At 38.6% G+C, this 19,545-nt stretch overlaps 1 protein-coding gene and 1 non-coding gene across 4 annotated transcripts in view; both read left to right on the forward strand.

The window, feature by feature from the left end:
* The window catches only part of CPNE4 (copine 4), a 603,237-nt gene that overhangs the window by 336,561 nt on the left and 247,131 nt on the right, over window positions 1–19,545 (forward strand). The gene's annotated exons all lie outside the window — the stretch shown is intronic.
* On the forward strand, window positions 16,126–16,198 carry TRNAK-CUU. The gene has a single exon. It is a non-coding gene; the product is annotated as a tRNA-Lys (tRNA).

Genomic DNA, 19,545 nt, shown 5'->3' on the forward strand with positions numbered 1-19,545 from the left:
TCTGAAAAGCAGGATCCTGAAAGGATTTGAACAGTGTAAGAATACCAGATATTCTAATCTACCAGATATAAGTTGATTTGGTTTGGAAATATAAGACTGAGTGAGCAAGCTATAGTAATGAGTGTGGGAATTTGCATAGGAGTACACAGCTACATCTCCCCTTCCAAATATACCCATTCCTCTTGTGAAATAAAATCTCCCCCAGTTGGTGTAGCCTTGGTAAGAGAAAAATTCCATGTGTCCTCATTGACAATATAAAACAAAGGGATCATGCCCTCTCTGTCCTTTCCCTAATATAACCATGGGGCATCCAATAGATGATTTCTCTTCAGACTTTCCATCTTGAGTGAGTGACAAAGGGTGGAAGGAGTATTTGGGAGCCATTTATCACATGTTTACCCTAGAAGAATGGGCAGCATCTGTCTAGTCTTCTTGCAACGAGACAGATTGCTTCCTGGCTGCTAGCCCCACAGGGCTATGTAGTCCTGACAGGTTCTGAGTCTAGTCCTCCAGCCTTCCACTGACGCCCTAAAATCCTAGTATTCTCCAACAAATGTTATTTTTTATACATTAGTCAAAGCTAGTGTCTGTTGCTTGCAACCAAGAAACCAAAACTGATCTAGTCCTTTATCCTAAGCTTGTCTTAAAGTATATTAGAAGCCATCAACTAATAGGCAGTATTATCAGTGGAGAGTTCTCAAGCTGAAAGGGGCTTTACAGGTCCTATAATCTAACCACTTATTTTTCTGCAGTTCTTAGGAGGAATGTGGGGCGAGACATGGGATGATTATGCTTGAAACGTGGGAACGTTGTGGCATAAAGGTTAAGTGAGTTGGCAACATAATATGTGAGTCACCGATATCAACAAATGGGAAGAAAGGGAGCACAGCTCCCTTGACATTTCTGTTGTTCAGTGGTTGATGGACTGAGTTAATGTGGAGCAGGCATAGCAATGGTGTGGCAAGCACCATTAGAATCCTGTTCAATAGAGTGTGCTTTCACTCCCAACTGCTTGTCAGAGCTAACTATTTCTACTTAACTCTCTGTACTTATTTCTTCAACTATAAAATGGAGATGAACATTACCTCACAGAATTATCGAGAAGTTTAAATGAGATGAGTATGGGTTTCAGAGCCCCAGAGCTCAGGATATAACAAAGCACTAAAAGTTATTTTTAAGAGCAGATATTGTTGGAATGTTAATCATAATGGGTTTTTTTTCTGGACACCAGAATCTCTGTTAGTAAGAGATGTTTGTGAGGATCACATATGCAAAGGAAGTAAAGCAAGCACTACTTGCGTAGTGTGTATTTGGATATAGAGATGTGACATTCAGATTCCCCCTTCAGAGGATTTGTTGTCCAGCTGCTGCTAATGCTAAAGGGACTAACTCCGCTGCAGAGAGTCCCCTTACCCAAGGTCATGTCATTCCCTGAGCAGCCCATCTGTTGACTGACTGATGGAGGTTAGATAAATGTTCTGGCCATTTCAGCCCACTGTCAGACAGCTATCAGGCCATGTTAGCTCCAGAGCTTTCCATGAGGTCAGCCATGTCTGTTGTTGGGCCTTCATCTATCCTGTCTTACTTTCTTCCCTTCCCTTCCACAGATGTTGATGTCAGGGCATTGTCTAATAAATACCCAGAGCACTGCACTCATAATCTGCCTCCAGGGAAACCTTATCTGTAACACCCTGTGTTGGGCATTTGAGATTGAATTCTTTTAGGGACCTTATGAAACATCTATCATTTTCCCCATTGTAACAGATAAAGGAATTAAAGCTAACTGAATTAAGCAACTTGTCTAAAGAAACACATTACAGAACAAGCTAAGATTCAGATCTAGTTCAGTTTGATTACAAAGACTGTGTTTCAAGAAATTATTAGTGTATCTCTTCTTGACCTGAAAGAACAATATTCTTTCCCAGAGTGAGCAACTGGGTTCATGCTTTGGGCAGGGTGAGAATCATTCTGTCCATATAACCGTTTTGGTTGGTTTAGATGAGATTCCTTTCCTTTTGCCTTTGTTCATTGACATCCTTCTTTACTCCCTGAGTTCATGGCTATTGTTTTAGCCTAAAAATAGCAAGTGTCAGCTTTTACACATTTTCAAAAATTTCAATGTAATCTTTTAAAAATAGGCTTCGAAATTTTGTTTTCCCTCTATTGGCAACCACGGTTGCTATGGAGTTCAAGTAATAGATTGTGATGTTTAACACTGAATTAATTACTACTTCTCACTCCCAGGGAACATCTAATTATACATATTCATGCTGAGCAGGATTTGGTTTTCTTAAGGAAAGTGTGTGTGTGTGTGTGTGTGTGTGTGTGTGTGTGTGTGTGTGTGTATCCCTTTACTCTTCAAGATACATGGGATGGAGGAAGAGTTTTAGTTTGTGATCTTCCAGAAGACTTCTCTTTCCTTTTTAATTATAGTTTTTCCTACTAGATCTGGCCTATATTGATATTATATTTCTGTTATATGCCCAAATGGCTTTTTCTACATGGTAATGGTAGTCTTTTTCTTTTATTTTAAACATCATGTTGAGGTAAAGCATGAAGATTTCATCTAATTTCCTCCCTCAGTCTTGTTCTCATGGTCACACGTATCATGAGGCAGTGAAGTATTACTGGAAACAGCATGTATCTTTTGGAACCAGATATATGCCTGGGTCTGAATCCTGGTTTCACCGCTTAATTGACTTGGAGAAAGTCACATCAGGACTGAACCTCAACTCCTTCATTGGTAAAATGGGGATGATTTTATCTACATGGATTTAATTAAGTTTAAAACAAGCAGCACTGTACTCCTCAAACTTTAACGTGCAAGATAGAGATCTTGTTAAAGTGCGGATTCTGATTCAGCAGGTTAGGCAGCATTTCTAACAAGCTCCCAGCTGATGCAGATGCTGCTGGTCCATGGGTCTCACTTCAGCGGTAGGAACTTAGATAATGCTGTATACATAATATGAGGTCCATGCATTTGTAGCTATTAGTATGAACCCTTCATTAGTTATCCTATGCTTTTTGGACAGAAGAGCACAAAATTCATACCTATTAGCCAGATGGAGAAACTGAGCCATGGGCAAGCAGATCGTGCAGTATCAGCTAGGTGACCACTGGGTGTCTCCGCTGCTTATTGTTGTCTTACACCTGCGAAGCTTCTATTTTTCCCTTATGGGAACTTTGCAACTAGTACTACTAATGGGAGTTACCCAAGCATGTGTTGACACAAGAACATAAATCTTGTGGCATTTTTATGTATTCAAATAATAAAGCAATTCTGTGTTTTACTGAAAAGAAACCAATTTTTTGACACTGACAGTAAGGCATTGAGGAATTGACTCCTTTTGATGGACTCCTCAGACGACTACGTTTTTAAATTGTATTTGGGATGTTCATTTGAAAATGGAGCTGTGGCTCAAAAGCTTAAGGGATCTAAATGGTTGAAATTGTGCAAAACAACACGGTGCCTTTTGAGATTAGAATGCAGCCCCTTGTTGAAAAGATCCTGGGATTCTTACAAAACAGGAGTTGGCAACCTTTCAGATGTGGGTAGGCGGTGTTTCTTTTATTTATACTCTTCATTTAGGGGAGGTGGTAAAATGTTTCTTCTTTGAGAAGGTTGGGAAGGGATTTTTCTGCATTCCTTTATCAGTGGATCAAGGAAGTACTCTCTTTAACTTCTGCCATGAGCATCAGCAACACAATCTCGTGTCTGCTGGACCTCCTTCGCTTCTTCCCTGGAACTTCTGTGTTCTTCCAGCCTGCCCTCTTGGATCATTCATCCCTTCAGCAAGCCTTTGCTGCTCCATATTTTTGGATCTTGGACCACAACTAATACATTACCTGTCACTTTTTCCTTGGCTAATGAGCTTGCTGGCCCCAGGTTCTCGTTCCAAGCCCCCTTATGACATGGTAGAATAACAATAGTCAAAGTCCTCCAGTGGCTATGTAGGTTGATTTCTCCAAAACCTCTCTGACTTCCTGTCCTAGTATTTACCTCTCATTTATCACACTTCAGCCACATTGGTCTTCTTGGTGCTCCTTGAATATACCAGGTATATTCCTGCATTAGGACCTGTGCTATGGCTGTCCTCTTTGCCTGGAACTCTTTGCCTCCTTAGAGCATCCTGGCTAACTTCCTTCCCTCCTTCAAGTTGTACCTTCTCAAAGGAGGCTTGCCTGACTACTCCTTTAATGTTGCAAACCCTAAATCATGGCTACTCCCACTCCCACCCTCTTGACTCCTCCTCCAACTTTACTTTTTCTTCTTTCCAATGGGCTAATAACCTTCTATTCCTATACAGTGAACTAAAGTGCCAGTTGAAATCACTCCTTACCTCTTTGTTCCCTCTCAACATTACTGATTTGGGCTGAAATCCCTTTCTTCCACATTAGGCAAATCTAAGTCTTCAGAAACAGTAGAAATAGTTTTTTCCTAAAGAAAAGTTGAGGTTGTCATGTATCCTAATTTTGCTGCTGGCTACACAGGTGTGCACACTTGTCAAAACTCACCAAACGGTATACTTTAAATGGGTACAATTTACGATAAATAGATTATACCTCAATAAAGTTGATTTTTAAAAAGAGGATATAAGTGTCCACCTTGGGACATGGGGTGGGTAAGGGGTAGGCTGATATTACAGGGTAAGGGTAGTAATTGGCATTTAGGAAGGTAAATTTCTTCCTTAGAAATAGTGTGGATGAGTAATCAGTACAAATTGATACCATCCAAATCATTCCTGACTTTGAATGAGTGGAGCATATCCTCGGTGTTAACACATCTGCATTGTCCTTGCTGGTTCTTCTCTTATTTGCAGAGTTACTCTTAGAAATCCAAAGATTAGAAATTTTCAGGTCAGTTTAGTTTTGTTTTATTCTGAAGTGAGCTGATCCCTGTTTCACTCATATAAAGAGATAAGGATTAGAATCCCTTAACTCTGAAAACATGCAGTTTTCATCTGGAAAACAAATACAGAAACAAACAAATAACCCCCCTCATCCTATCTGTCTGAAAACAAACTAGGAAAAAGTAAATGATTGAACACTTCTCATATTAATACCAGAAATGACAAGTAAGAAGCCAGCTTGGAAACTCCTCAGATATAAATACTCAGGTATCTGAAGGTGTCCACTTCCATCTCCCCCAATTTCATGTTTAAGTTTTCAAGTAAGTGGGGTCAATCTCTGATGTGAGGATGCAAAGAAGTAAAGGGAAGACATAAATCTAAATTTTGCCACCTCTGAAACACCCACTGTGACAGCATGGAAGGTTTTTGAGAAGACCTATTAATACCTCAGTATCAGTGTTAGTCCTGGACATATTAAAACCTATGGTTCTAGACTTGGAAAGTATTAAAATATTTATAGAAGTACCTTAAGTAACTATATTTTAGTGGATATTAGGAATTCTCCCCAAACATAATCCAAGTATTATTTATAGTCGATTCTGGAGTGTTCCCATACCGGAATAGAGGGAGGGCTTGTTGTGAAGTATTCCGTGGTTTAGTTGAACTTCACTTCTCAGAAGTGTTATCAGGAGGATGTATCTTCTTCTATCCTGTTCCCTCAAGTTGCAACCTGGCGAGCAGTCATAAATCTCTAGCGTGAATACGGGGCATCCGGTTTGCCCCACATGCTTTTCATCTCTATCCCTGGACACCTCCATTTCTCATCCAGTCTTTATCCATTGGATTTTCTTTCTCCTATCTCCTCAGATAGAAAGTATTCCGTAATGCCTCTGTCTCTTTCACTTTATGCTGTTAGCAGTTTGTCCAAGTTTGTGATACCAGAGTCCATTTCCGCATATTTATCTCTACCGTATCTTGTGATACTTTCTGGTTTTCATGCTAAATAAGTCTCCCTTCTGAATCCTTTACATTTTATGAATATTTTTAGATTGCTGCCATGTCCACCTCTACCACCCACTGTTGCTCCCTACTGGGTCTGCTCAGCCAAACTATACATATTGAATTCTCCTAATCTTCTTTATCCACCAGACTCACCAGTCTCTTAAAATTGTGTTGCTCTTCTTTAGACCTCCTCCTGATTGTTGGTGCCCTGTGATCCTGCAGACTATCTCTCTGAGATGGTATTTGAGGGCTGCTAGCATCACATCTCAGTGTCTCATGCGTCTGTTAAAAATAAACAATGCAGAAAGAAGGATTCTTGCAGTTGTCTGGTGATGTCTGTCAAATGTCTCTAGTTCTCTGCCTTCTGAACACACAGTAGGATTGCACTTCCTGGGCTCTTATCATTGGGAGAGAACTGTGACTAATTCTGGCAAGTGATGTATGATTGAGTCACTTCTAGACCAGTGAAAGACCTTCCGGAGTGCTGTTTTCTCTCTTGAACAGTGACTGCCAGTGTATAAAAACAGTGTACAAAATATTGGCTGCTCTGTTAGGCTGATTCCTTGAGTTACTACAAGGAACTGAAATCCCTCCACCAAGCTATTATGTCCATGTAAAAATAACAGAGAATGTACCTTTGTTATTTTAAGCCTCTGAGAACAGAGAGCTATTTGTTACCGTGGAATAATCTAGCCTGTCCTGACTGATACAACTCTAACAGATACCCTTCAGTGCTCCCATGTATGTAGGTGTCTATGTTACAGCCAGCAGCCTGTTTTAGCGGTTTTGAGTATGTGAACACAGCAAACCTCTGTTGGATACAATACCACATCAGTGATGCCTACATCCAGACCCTTGTCGTTTATCAGTCAGACAGAAATCAGGCCCAGAAGAGATGACATGATTGGAACTTCTTGCCAAACACCCAAGATACAGAAAAATCTAGTATCCCCCACACCTTCAAAGCTGTGTCAGATGTAATTAAACACATCATTTCTTGGATTCGGGTACTGTGACAGTGACAGGAACAAATATGTGTTCTGGGAGTTTTCCTCCTAGATCCCCTCCCCCCCCCACCCCCCCATCTCTGTTTCATAGCATGCAAATCACTCCCTCTTCAGTTGGTTGCTCTTTGAGATTTCTATTTAAGAATGCAATCAGTGAAGTTTTTTCCCCTTGACAAATAGGCTAACTTGTTTCTTTTTTTTATTTTTTATTTTTTTTAACGTTTATTTATTTTTGAGACAGAGAGAGACAGAGCATGAACAGGGGAGGGGCAGAGAGAGAAGGAGACATAGAATCGGAAGCAGGCTCCAGGCTCTGAGCCATCAGCCCAGAGCCCGACGCGGGGCTTGAACTCAAGGACCGCGAGATCGTGACCTGAGCTGAAGTCGGACGCTTAACCGACTGAGCCACCCAGCAGCCCCTAGGCTAACTTGTTTCTTTCACACTTAGACAAAATGGAATATTTTGGATAATCTACTAAACTGTTTTTACAAGATTCTGATTAGTTCGGTATCACCTTGGTTGGCCACACTTTAGATTTAGATATACACGTGAGTATGTATACATACATACATTATATGCACACATATTAAAACAATATGAATGGGTTTTTAATATTTCCGTCACTTCTGCTATTCTGTCACAACAACTACTTTCATTTCTCTGCTTTCTTTTTAATCTTTGTCAGTATGGAAACCTATTTCACGGGCGTGAACTTGTATTACACTTGGAGTTTTTGTTCTTTGTATTTCAGCTGCCATTATTTCATGAATTCTTTTTTCTATTTCTACATAGTCTTCACAGATTTTCTCCCATTTTCATTGGAACAACTTACATTAGATCGAAATTCCACTGGGTTAAAGGATGTGAAACTGCCATATATAGCAAAATATTTTTTTTTGCACAACAAACATTTTTACCTATTCTTCAGTGGTTGAACATGCTGATTGTTAACAGGTTTGAACCTCAAAATAAACCCACTTTACATGTCTTTATGCATTTATGTAGAAACCTGTTTTCTTAGCGCATGTTCCCAGCTGTGAGATTATGACTAAAATGTTTATTCTTCCCTTTATTTCTATCTGGTGAACTTTTGTCTATACTCTGAGAGCCAACTGAAATGGTCATCTGTTTGGGAAAATATCCAGTATGCCCCAGGCTCCCTCTGCAACACTGCATATTTTGAAGCACTGAATTTTCTATACCTCTTGAAATTTTTAGCCTACCAGTCTGCTTTCAGACTGGCCTCTGAGTTGCTGTAGGGAAGGCGCTGTATCTTATTCTCCTCTCCATCACCAGTATTGCCAACAGCGCTTGGGACACAATAAGTGCTCAATATGTGTTTGTGTAATGAGATGAATAAAAAGTTGGGAATACTCTCAGGTACACAACATTAACACGTGTTTGACATTTATTGCCAGGGCTGTTGGTCACAAGACAAGGCTCAGAGAAGTTCAGATTCTTTTGTTTTTGTTCGAATCAGTGGGAATTGTGCTTTGGGCTAATTGACAGAACAGCAGGCTTCAGTATCTTTGTTTTGGTCCCTGAGCCTGGTTGCTACCTTGACTGGACCTTCACCTTGCTCTGCATCATACTGTGCTAAATATTTGTCTTTGCCTTTTCCCCTTCCTGGGCATTCCTTTCACACCTTTCCTCCCCTCACCAAGCTAAGTCTCTTTGTTTTAGTTTCATCTTAATGTCTCTAGCTTTATTGATTCTTTGAATAAAATTGTGCTTTCCAGACTTTGTGGGGCTTTTTTTCTCCCAAAATTGGCCAGCTTAATTTCCCCTTTCTTTATTTCCTCTTGGGTAACCACAAACACTAGATCTGAATTATAGTCCTGGATGAGTTAGACCATCAACTAGGAGATAGGAATAAAATCATCTGACATGTTTTTCATAGACCCAAAGATCCAGGCAGGGAGCCTGGAAATGCTAGCAAGGATTGCTGACTTCTGAGCCCTCCCTCACCAACCCCTGATTTTCCCATACCTGAATACCAAGCAGTACCCTTCAACACCTTCTTTCTGAAAAGCCACATTCCTAATTTTGCTGATTGTTAGCTGTATGACTGTGAGCAACATATTTTACCACTTTGAGACTTAGTTTCCTGATAAGGATAATTACAGCTACCACATAAAGATAAGGGGGTTAAATGAGATGATGCATTTAATATTTAAACCCCTTCACATCATGCCTGACATGACATCAGTTCTTTATAAGTATTGATTTCCCCTTTATTTTGGATTGTGCTCATCTTGGTTCACTATACTGATTATTAACTTGAGAAGATCTACGTAATGCCCTCCCTCTGAGACATTCAGCAGACTAAGAATTTTATATAAGGGCTCATTTGAATAACATTCTCAGAGAAAGAATTAGAGGCAAGGTTAAGACAGAAGGAAACCATGAAAGGGTGGACTCTCATGAAAGGTAGCTTTGAACACATAGTAGAAACTTCAGTTTGTACCAGATGACTGTGTTGTTGGCTGTGAAGCTGACTTGTCTTTCTCTCATTTCCCTATCCATGCCCTGGTGTTCCAATTCAGCATATTTAGGTTATTTCTAGGTATTAACATCTTTATATATCAATGTCTTTTATACCTCTACCGTTTCTTCATCCTCCTCCTCTTCCTCTTCTAGCTCTTTCTTCTTCCCCTGTCCTCCTTTTCTTCTCCTCCCTCTCCTTCTCCTTTCCCTTCCACTCTCCCTCCTCCTCATTTGACTTTTTAAAATTTTTGTTTCTTGTATGTCTCACAAGATTTTTGGCCAATTCAGGGATGTAACCTATTATCCTGATTACTTAGACTAACCTAAAATAATTGTTTTCAATCCTTAAGAAACACCATCTGCCTTTTTATAGTCAACTTGCAGTTATTTATTCCCTTTGGTGTTAAATTTGCAAATTTCTACAATAATCTATAAGACAATTGTGACCTGTTCACACTCTTTTTTTTTTTTTAATTTTTTTTTTTCAACGTTTATTTATTTATTTTTGGGACAGAGAGAGACAGAGCATGAACGGGGGAGGGGCAGAGAGAGAGGGAGACACAGAATCAGAAACAGGCTCCAGGCTCCGAGCCATCAGCCCAGAGCCTGACGCGGGGCTCGAACTCACGGACCGCGAGATCGTGACCTGGCTGAAGTCGGACGCTTAACCGACTGCGCCACCCAGGCGCCCCAGTTCACACTCTTATAAGTGAACATTGTAGCTTCTGATCTGTTTGTCTACGTTATATTTCCCGTTTAGCACATGTTCCATTGATTTCTCATTAACCCTGGTGTATTTTATTATCAGTTTTGTCTGATTTTTATTACCATGCAGTTTGGGTTGACCCCTCATACTCTGTTTTCTCACTCTCTCCTTGGTATCCATTGAAGCTCTGTGGATGACGGGAGAGTGCATATCCATTTTCCTTTGCTTTTGTAACAAATTACCACAGACGTAATGGCTTGAAACAACACGTTTATTATCTTACATCTGTATAAGTCCAACATGAGTCTCAGTAACTAAAATCAACATGGGTTGGCAGAGCTGGAAGCTTTAAAAAAGAATCCACTTCTTTTCTTTTTTAGGTTCTAGAGGCCCCTACGTTCGTGGCTTATGGCCCCCTTCCTCCATCTTCAAACCAATAATGACAGGTTGAATCCTTCTCATATCACATCATTCTGACCTACCTTTTGGCCTCCCACTTCTACTTGTAAGGAATTTCGTGATGACATTGGGCCCACCAGAAAAAATGTAGGATAATGTGCTTATTTTAAGGTCAGCTGGTTAACAACCTAAATTCCATCTGCAACCTGAATTCCCTTTGTTGTGTTACCTAACATAGTCACATGTTACACACACACACACACACACACACACACACACACACACAATGAATGCACATACACGTGTGTGTATGCTCCCTATATCAAAGATTATCAAAGATATAAGTTTGGTTCATTCAGAAGCTATAGAAATCTATACTTTGGGGGGGAAGTCTACCTTCTAGAAAAAATGACTTTCATTACAGTGCTTAGTTCCTCTTTTACAAAATCCTTTACAACAGATTCTTCTGAAAATCCTGGGAAAAGAAGAAATTTAGTCTCTTCAATATCAGAATAGAAACTGACAAGTTGTCACATTTCCTTCTTACTCTGGATGTTAGGAACCTCAATACTAAATTTATTAAATAGGTTTTCTCACAAAAGTTATCTTTACTATTTTAATTTTTCTAATTTCACAAATAATATACGGAGTAACTCTGTTTAAAATATTTTAAGGATTATATGGGTTTATTTTTTTTAAATTCACATTATTTATAGTAAATTAAGTTTATTCCCATATTTTACTGGTCATTCTTCAACTAAGATTTTTCTTTGTCTTTGTGTTTCAGTTTCAGTAGTTTATGTTGACCTGTCTTCAAGTTAACTGTGGCAAGTCTACTGATGACCTAAGCAAAATCATCCCTCATCTCTGTGACTGTGGTTTTTATTTATAACATTTCCATTTGACTCCTTCTTATAGTCTCCATCTCTCTACTGAAATTCCCCATCTTAACATGCATATTGTCCACCTTTTCCCCTTTAGCCTTTATATATCATTTAATCCTTGTTATCTTATATCTTCTGTCTGATACCTCTAACACTGGGTCATCTCTCAGTCTGGTTCTGTTGATGCATTTATCTCTTGATAGTAGATTATTTTTCTTTTTCTTTCTTCTGTCTCTTGTTTTTTCTTTTTGTGTGTTTCATAATTTCTGATTGAATGGCAGATATCATGTATAGGGCAATAAACTTTGAGGTAAAGAATATTTATGCCTGAAAATCTATCTCCTTATATATTGCTTTGCTGTTGGTATGGAGAGTTGAGTCAAATTAGCCAAAAGCTGAGCTCATTTTGAGTGTTGTTATTGCTATGGTTACTTTCAGTTCACCACTGAATTAAAATTCCTCTAGCATTACCTCCTACTTAGTTTAGGGGTTGTTTTTCCAGAGGGTTTTCTCAGTGTCTGTTCCACTCCCACCTTTAGGCTTTCCCTTTCTGTCTGTACCTCTTAGAAGGTCTCTTCATGCTCTTGCCTCTCCCTAATGGAAGATTGCTTTTGCATATTACTCAGTGCTTGTTAGTTTGTGGGAGAGGGTGTTCTCAGTTGTCCTGGTCCAATATCCATCTTAGGCAGACCCTAAACTCCTGATTATTAGGTTTGGGCTTTCTCAGTGATCATATCTCTTCCTCAGTGCTAAGAGATTGCCAATGGTCCCATCCCAGAATACTTTCCAGTTGCTTTTCCAAAGACAGAGTATTTTTTTCCTTTTTCCTTCTTTTCTAATTTCAACGGGTTTTTACCTGTGCCCTGGAGGTGACAAGGTTTGCCACCCTTCCCCTAGCATTTAACACTTTAATTCCTTAAGGTGCAAAGTGTCTGATGGGCACCCTTGCTTTTCTCACAGTCGTGAGTCTTTCCCTGTAGGCTTGTCCCACTGAAGGAAACTTCCTCCAATATCCTGCCTGCCTCTGGTTGTTCTCATGAACAACAGGTGAGGTCATGGAGAAAAACCTGTAAATGGACATGAACTCTCATTCTGTGTGTGGCTTGTAGGGTTCTGTATACTTATTTTATTTACTTTTTAAAAAATCTTTGTTTATTTATTTATTTTGAGAGAGATAGAAAGAGTGCAAATAGGGGAGGGGCAGAGAGAGGGGGAGAGAATCCCAAGCAGACTCCACACTCAGCACAGAGCCCAACATGGGACTTGATCCCACGACTGCAAGATCATGACCTGAGCCAAAATCAAAAGTCAGATGTTCAACCAACTGAGCCACCCAGGCACCCCTGTATACTCACTTTAGACCAAGTCCACACTTAGCTTTAGCAATTCATTAAAAATTGTAGCTAAATTCTTTTTTTTTATTGAGGTATAGTTGATGTATAGCATTATATTAGTTTCAGGTGTGCAACAATGATTCGATGTAGTATGTACATTGCAAAATAATCACCACAATAAGTTTAGTTAACGTTTGTCCCCATGCATAGTTACAAATTTTTTTCCTCGTGATGAGGACTTTTAAGATTTACTTTCTTGGCAACTTTCAAAATGTAATACAGTATTATTATAGTCAATAATATGCCAAGACTATAGTCACCATGCTGTACATTACATTATTTATTTATTTTATAACTACAAGTTTCCATCTTTTGACCCCATTCACCCATTTTGCCCACATCCTACCCCCCCCCCACCTCTGGCAACCACCTGTCTTTTTTCTGTATCTTAAAACTTGAGTTGTTTTTTAATGTTTCTTTCTGTTTTGTTTTTAGATTCCACATAGAGGTGAGATTCACACAGTATTTGTCTTTCTCTGTGTGACTCATATCACATAGTGTAATGCCTTCAAGATCTATTCATGTAGTCACACATGGTAAGATTTCATTCTTTTTATGGCTAAGTAGTATTCTATCATATATATATATATATATATATATATATATATATATATATATATATGATATCTATCTATCTATCTATCTATATATATATATATATCTCACAACTTTTTTTACCCTTTCATCCATTGATAGACACAGGTTATTTCCATATCTTGACTATTGTGAATAATGCTGCATTGAATATGGGGGGAGGCATATACCTTTTTGAATTGGTGCTTTTATTTTCTTTGGATAAATGTCCAGAAGTTGAATTGTTAGATCATATAGTAGTTCTGTAGGAGGATTTTTGCACAAAGAGTTGTAACACCGAGTCCTTTCTTTCCAGAAAGCAACTTTATTTGTGCTGACATGTGCTGAGCCCTGAACATCATGTGGCATAGTTTTTTATACATTTTCTATTCATTTGTCTCCCATGTATGGTAACACACAAACATGCAGTCTAATTAATTGGTCTAATTAAGTGGTCTCATGTTACAAAGTCGTGAGGGATGTTCTCATGTACACATATAGCCAGATTGCCTTGAGGGTTGTTTTTTCTCTCCTTAGGGAGGGGACCCTACCACAGTTCTGTTTTCAGGTTTTTTTTGAGAACCTTCATACTACTTTCCATAGTGGTTGCACCAATTTATATTCCCATCAGCAGTGCACAAGTATTCCCTCTTATCTATATCTTCACCAACATTTGTTGTTTCTCATTTTTTTGATAATAGCCATTCTAAGAGGTGTGAGGTGAGATCTCATGGTGGTTTTGATTTGCATTTTCCTGATGATTAGTGATGTTGAACACCTTTTCATGTACCCTTTGGCCATCTGTATGTCTTCTTTGGAAAAATGTCTGTTCAGAACCTCTGAGCATTTTTTTTAAAATCAGGTTCTTTGTTTTGTTTTGTTTTGTTTGCTACAGAAATGTATGAGTTCTTTATATATTTTGGATATTAACCTTTTGTCAGATATATGATTCGCAAATATATTCTGCTATTCGGTAGGTTACCTTTTCATTTTGTTGATGATTCCCTCTACTGTTCAGAAGCCTTTTAGTTTGATGTAGCCTCTCTTATTTATTTTTGCTCTTGTTGCCTTTGCTTTTAGAATCAGATCCAAAAAATCATTGCCAAGACCAGTGTCAAGCAGCTTACTGCCTGTTTTTTTTCCAGGACTTTTATGGTTTCAGGCCTTACGTTTAAGTCTTTAATTCATTTTGAGTTAATTTTTGTGTATAGTGTAAGATAATAGACTGATTTTCACCTTTTGCTTGTGGCTGCCCAATTTTCCCAGCACCGTTTATCAAGGAGACCATCCTTTCCCCATTGTATCTTCTTGGCTCCTTTGTTACACATTAATTGGATATATATGTGCAGATTTATTTCTGGGATCTTGATTCTGTTCCGTAGATCTGTGTGTCTGTTTTTATACCAAGACCATACTAGCTGAAACCTCCTTACCTGACACCAGAAACAAACAGATATGTCCAGGTTTATTTCTGGGAGCTCAATTCTGTTCCATTGACCTAGCACCATTGTGGTGTTGTCTTCCTCTCATGCTCTGCCACAGGCGTGCTAATGTCAGCACCTCACCTCTCCTCACAGGCACTTGTCTGTCCTTAGCTCTGCAGCTGGTTTGTTACCCCATGACCTCGGTTCTCTGTTGGGCTTAAGAAAAGTTATGAATGTTTAGATCATCTGGCTTTTTCTGATCATTATAGTAGAAGTAATGTTCTTTTCGGCTTTCAACATCCTAGACAGAAATCTTATTTCGAGTAGATTTAAGAAAGGTACATTTCTCCTTCCACTCTCCTCTGTGTTTCAAACATTCATTCAATTAATACTGATTAAATGTCTTCTATCATGGACAAGGGACTGTTTTAATTTCCACATGTGTAAAAATAAAGAAGACAGGCGGTGTTTTCTACTCATTCTTTTGCTGCTAAAATGTATCGTAAATTTTAAGAAATATTTTTAAAATAATATGTAATGAGAATGGGGAAACAAGTTATTTCATATTTTGCAGATTAGGATATTAACTACCATTTAGAAGATAACTAGGCAAGACTGAAAATATGTATTTTTAAAAATGTATCTTCTTTGGGGGCACCTGGGTGGCTCTGTCAGTTAAGCCTCTGACTCTTGACTGCAGCACAGGTCATGATCTCGCAGTTTGTGAGTTTGAGCTCTATATTGGGCTCTACGCTGACAGTAGGAGCTTGCTTGGGATTCTCCCTCTCTCTCTGTCCTTCCCTGCTCACCTGGACGCGCGCTCTCTCTCTCTCTGTCTCTCTCTCTCTCTTTCTCTCTTCCTCTGTCTCTCTCTCAAAATAAACTTTTAAAAAACGCATCCTCTGTGACCCAGGGATTTCTCTTTATTTACCCTGGAAAGATACATGAAAGTGTTCACAGGGAGGCTTTCACAAGGTCATTCACTGCTATGTTGTTTCAGAAAAAAAAATTGGAAGAAAATAAATATCTATAAATGGGAAAATATATTCTACTTTGTATCTATATTGTGAAATATGCAACAGATATAATAGGGTAGATCTATATGTGGTGACCTGAGCATAAGACAAAATTGTTTTTTTTTAAGGTGTGAAATAGTATGTGTCATCTGATACCTTTTAAGAAATAACTTGTAAAAAACCCCACACAGTAATTTTTATTTCTATAGGTACATATGTGTGTATTTCTGTTCATAGAAAAAGGTCTGGAAAGGATACAAAGTGGAGAAATGTGATTACCTCTGGGAGAGAACTGACATTGGGTGGTAGTCAAGAGATTTTCACTTTGTATGTGATATTCCCTAGATCTATCCATCTATTTAAAAACTGAAAATGTAGGGGCACCTGGCTGGCTCAGTTGGTAGAGCATGTGACTCTTGATCTCAGGGTTGTGGGTTTGAATCCCACGTTGGGTGTAGAGATTACTTAAAAATTAAAAAAAAATCTCTAAAAAATATAAAAAATAAATAAAAACTGAAAATGTAGATAGAGTGAAGTAGATCAAAGAGTGGAAACTTTCAGTTATAAGAAGAATAGGTTCTAAGGCTCTAATGTACGACATGGTGACTAGAGTTAATAGAGCATTGTCACCACACACACAAAAAGGAGTTAACTATGCAAGGTGATGGATGTATTAATTATCTTGATCTTGGTAATTATTTCACAATATATATCTTTATCAACTCATCATATTGTACACTTTAAGTATATTCAATTATCTTTGTCAATTATTCCTCAACAAAATCTAAAAAATGAAAACCTCTTACTATATTTCTTTTGGAGTAGAAAAAATAAATATAATATTTAATGGAATGCTAAATTGGTTCAACCGCTGATGCCATCCTGGAGAAAACTTGTAGGAACCTGTCTGTATTTGGCCCTAATATATATTTTCCATATCTATATATACTTTTTTATGCAATTGATTTAATAACAATATTAAAGACAGTTTCATTGGAATTTCAAAAGATCTAAGGATTTGAGGAATGGTAGGGATTACTAATATAATCCAAAATCAGAATGGTCACTTCAGATCACAACAGTGAGATGGAATCAATAAGATGAGTTTGATTAGCAGAAGATGAAGGTTTGCCCTTATGTTCTAGAAGTCAAATATGAAGGAAATAGGAATTTGGAGACCTGACTCAACTGAAATTTTACCTAGGGGCTTGTCAGCTGTGAGATCAGCAAAATCCATATATATATCTATCTCTATCTCTATCTCTATCTCTATCTCTATCTCTATCTACATAGATATAGATATATAGATATATAGATATATAGATATACATCTATACATATATATAGATATGTCTATATAGATATGGATTCTATATAGATATGGATTCTATATAGATATCATTATATATATAGATAGCAAGAGAGAGAGAGAGAGAGAATGTGTTCTGTCTTAATCACCTGATATCAAATGTCCACAAAATTTTGTTAGCAGGATAGACATCAAAAAATAAGTTGATATACAGAAAAAATACTAATGAGATAAATCTGGATGGTTTGTGATCTGAAAACAGTGTTCAGTGATGAATAGCTGAAATTACTTCTTAGAGACATGACAGATAAATTTAAATAATGCTAGCGGAGAACTATTTATTCATAAACCTGTTCAGATATTCACTAAGAAGCTGGATATCCACACGAGTTCCTGAATTGAGCAGATAGATAATTACACCAGCTAACTTGAAGGTCTCTTGCAACTCTGAAGTTATATGAGACTATTAAAAGTCAAGGGCAAAAGCAAATTTGAACTTATGTTTCTAATCTTAACGTTCAACTAAGCAAATGTGCTACTTAGCCCCAGTGCGTGAGGACAACTTAAGTTCCAGCAGGAAATATTATAGCTAAAGGGAATGGACTGACGGAGAAATATGTAAGATGGGCTCTCTGAGGTGGTCACATGGTTTCATGGAGCTCTATATTAATTATCTATTACAGTGTAACTCCTGACCCTGAACCTTAGTGGCATAAAACAATAAATGTTTTTTGTTTCAAGCTCTTTTGGGAATTTGAGAGAGATGCTGCTGGGTGGTTCTGGCTCAAAGTCTCCCACAAGATTACGGTCAAGATATTGGCCAGGGTTGCGGTCATCTGAAAGCTTGACTGAAGTTGGAGGATTTGCTTCTAAGGTGGCCCATTTATGTGGAGAGTGAGTTGGTGTGGGTGGTTGGCAGCAGGCCTTAGTTCCTCACCATGTGGACCTTCCCATAGGAATATGTGAGTGCCTTCATTATGTGGCAGCTTCCTCTAGAGCAAGTGATCCAAGAGAGAGCAGGTGGAATCTGCAATATCCTATATGACCTAGCCTCTGATGGCACACCTCATCATTTCCACAGTACTCTGCCCATTGCCCAGGTTGGCCCTATTCAGGGTGGGAGGGAACTACACAGGGAAGTGGCTACCAGGGACTGGGAATCATTGGAAACTATTTTGGAGACTAACCATCACAGAGTAATTTTCCAATCCATTGTTTTTAGCCACATCACTAAACAAAAGATGGCCAGACTAGATTAGATGATAAGAATGATTACTATCACTATTTATAATATGTTCATTAAATTAAGAATTAGGTTTTTCCATTGTTTTCCTTTCAAATTAATTGTATTTAAACTATTGCATGATTGGGGCGCCTAGGTGGCTTGGTCGGTTAAGTGTCTGACTTCAGCTCAGGTCACGATCTCACAGTCCGTGAGTTTGAGTCCCGCTTCAGGCTCTGGGCTGATGGCTCAGAGCCTGGAGCCTGCTTCCGGTTCTGTGTCTCCCTCTTTCTCTGCCCCTCCCCCGTTCATGCTCTGTCTCTCTCTGTCTCAAAAATAAATAAACGTTAAAAAAATTAAAAAAAAATAAACATTTGCATGATTGCCTACAATATGCAAAGAAAATAGGAGATGAAGACTCACATATCTGGCATTATAAGGCTGCTCTTTTACAGCAGGCTTTAAACATTTTGTCATATTTAAGCTGTTCAAGAATTCTGTACATCGTATAATTTGTTTCATATCACAGATGACAACACTGAGAACAAATGAAATGTTTATAATTTTGCACCCAGTCTGTGGTGTTATCAGGATTTGAACCCGGACTGTCTTGATATGTTCTTTGCACTAAACTGGGATGAAAAGCATTTCCTCCTTATGTCCTTAATTTTCTGTCCATTAATATGAAATTAATTTTATTAAACTTAGGACAGTAGGGACTACCAAAATATTATTTGTCTGAAAGTAATGCAATGGTGATGAATCTCCGTCCACACACTCACAAGTAAGAAATGTAACTCACTCTATTTTCTTTAATACAATTTAATATTAACTACCTTTAACATCTGTCTTTTTTGTCTCTCCCCAAACCCTCCTCATTTTCTATCTGGTTGGTACCAGAGTAAGGCAAGGACCACAGAGGTGGTTGCTGAGACATCCTTTGTCTCATGACCTTGAGGGCTTGTGACTTCATTAGGATTCAGTGTCTGGTTTGGGGCAAGAGTGCTTCTGTTCAAGGTGTTATCTGCCCCCTGCCTGTGCCCACCATGGGCATGTCTCCTCTACAGATTTGCTGTGCATCCTTCTCTCCAGTGCCCCAACATACTGGCTGCTCAGAGTTTTGGCTGTAGGTCTCTAAACTCCCCCACACTCTTAATCTGTTGGCCATCCGTGGCCTGTCCAGGAGTGCTTCCCCTTGCTCTGATGTTATATGTGCCTTTCTTTCTCTTCTCTCTTTCTCCTAACATGGGGAAGCTCTAGTTGTGAATAAG

This window comes from Felis catus, chromosome C2 (assembly GCF_018350175.1).
Source record: "Felis catus isolate Fca126 chromosome C2, F.catus_Fca126_mat1.0, whole genome shotgun sequence".
Lineage (NCBI taxonomy): Eukaryota > Metazoa > Chordata > Mammalia > Carnivora > Felidae > Felis > Felis catus.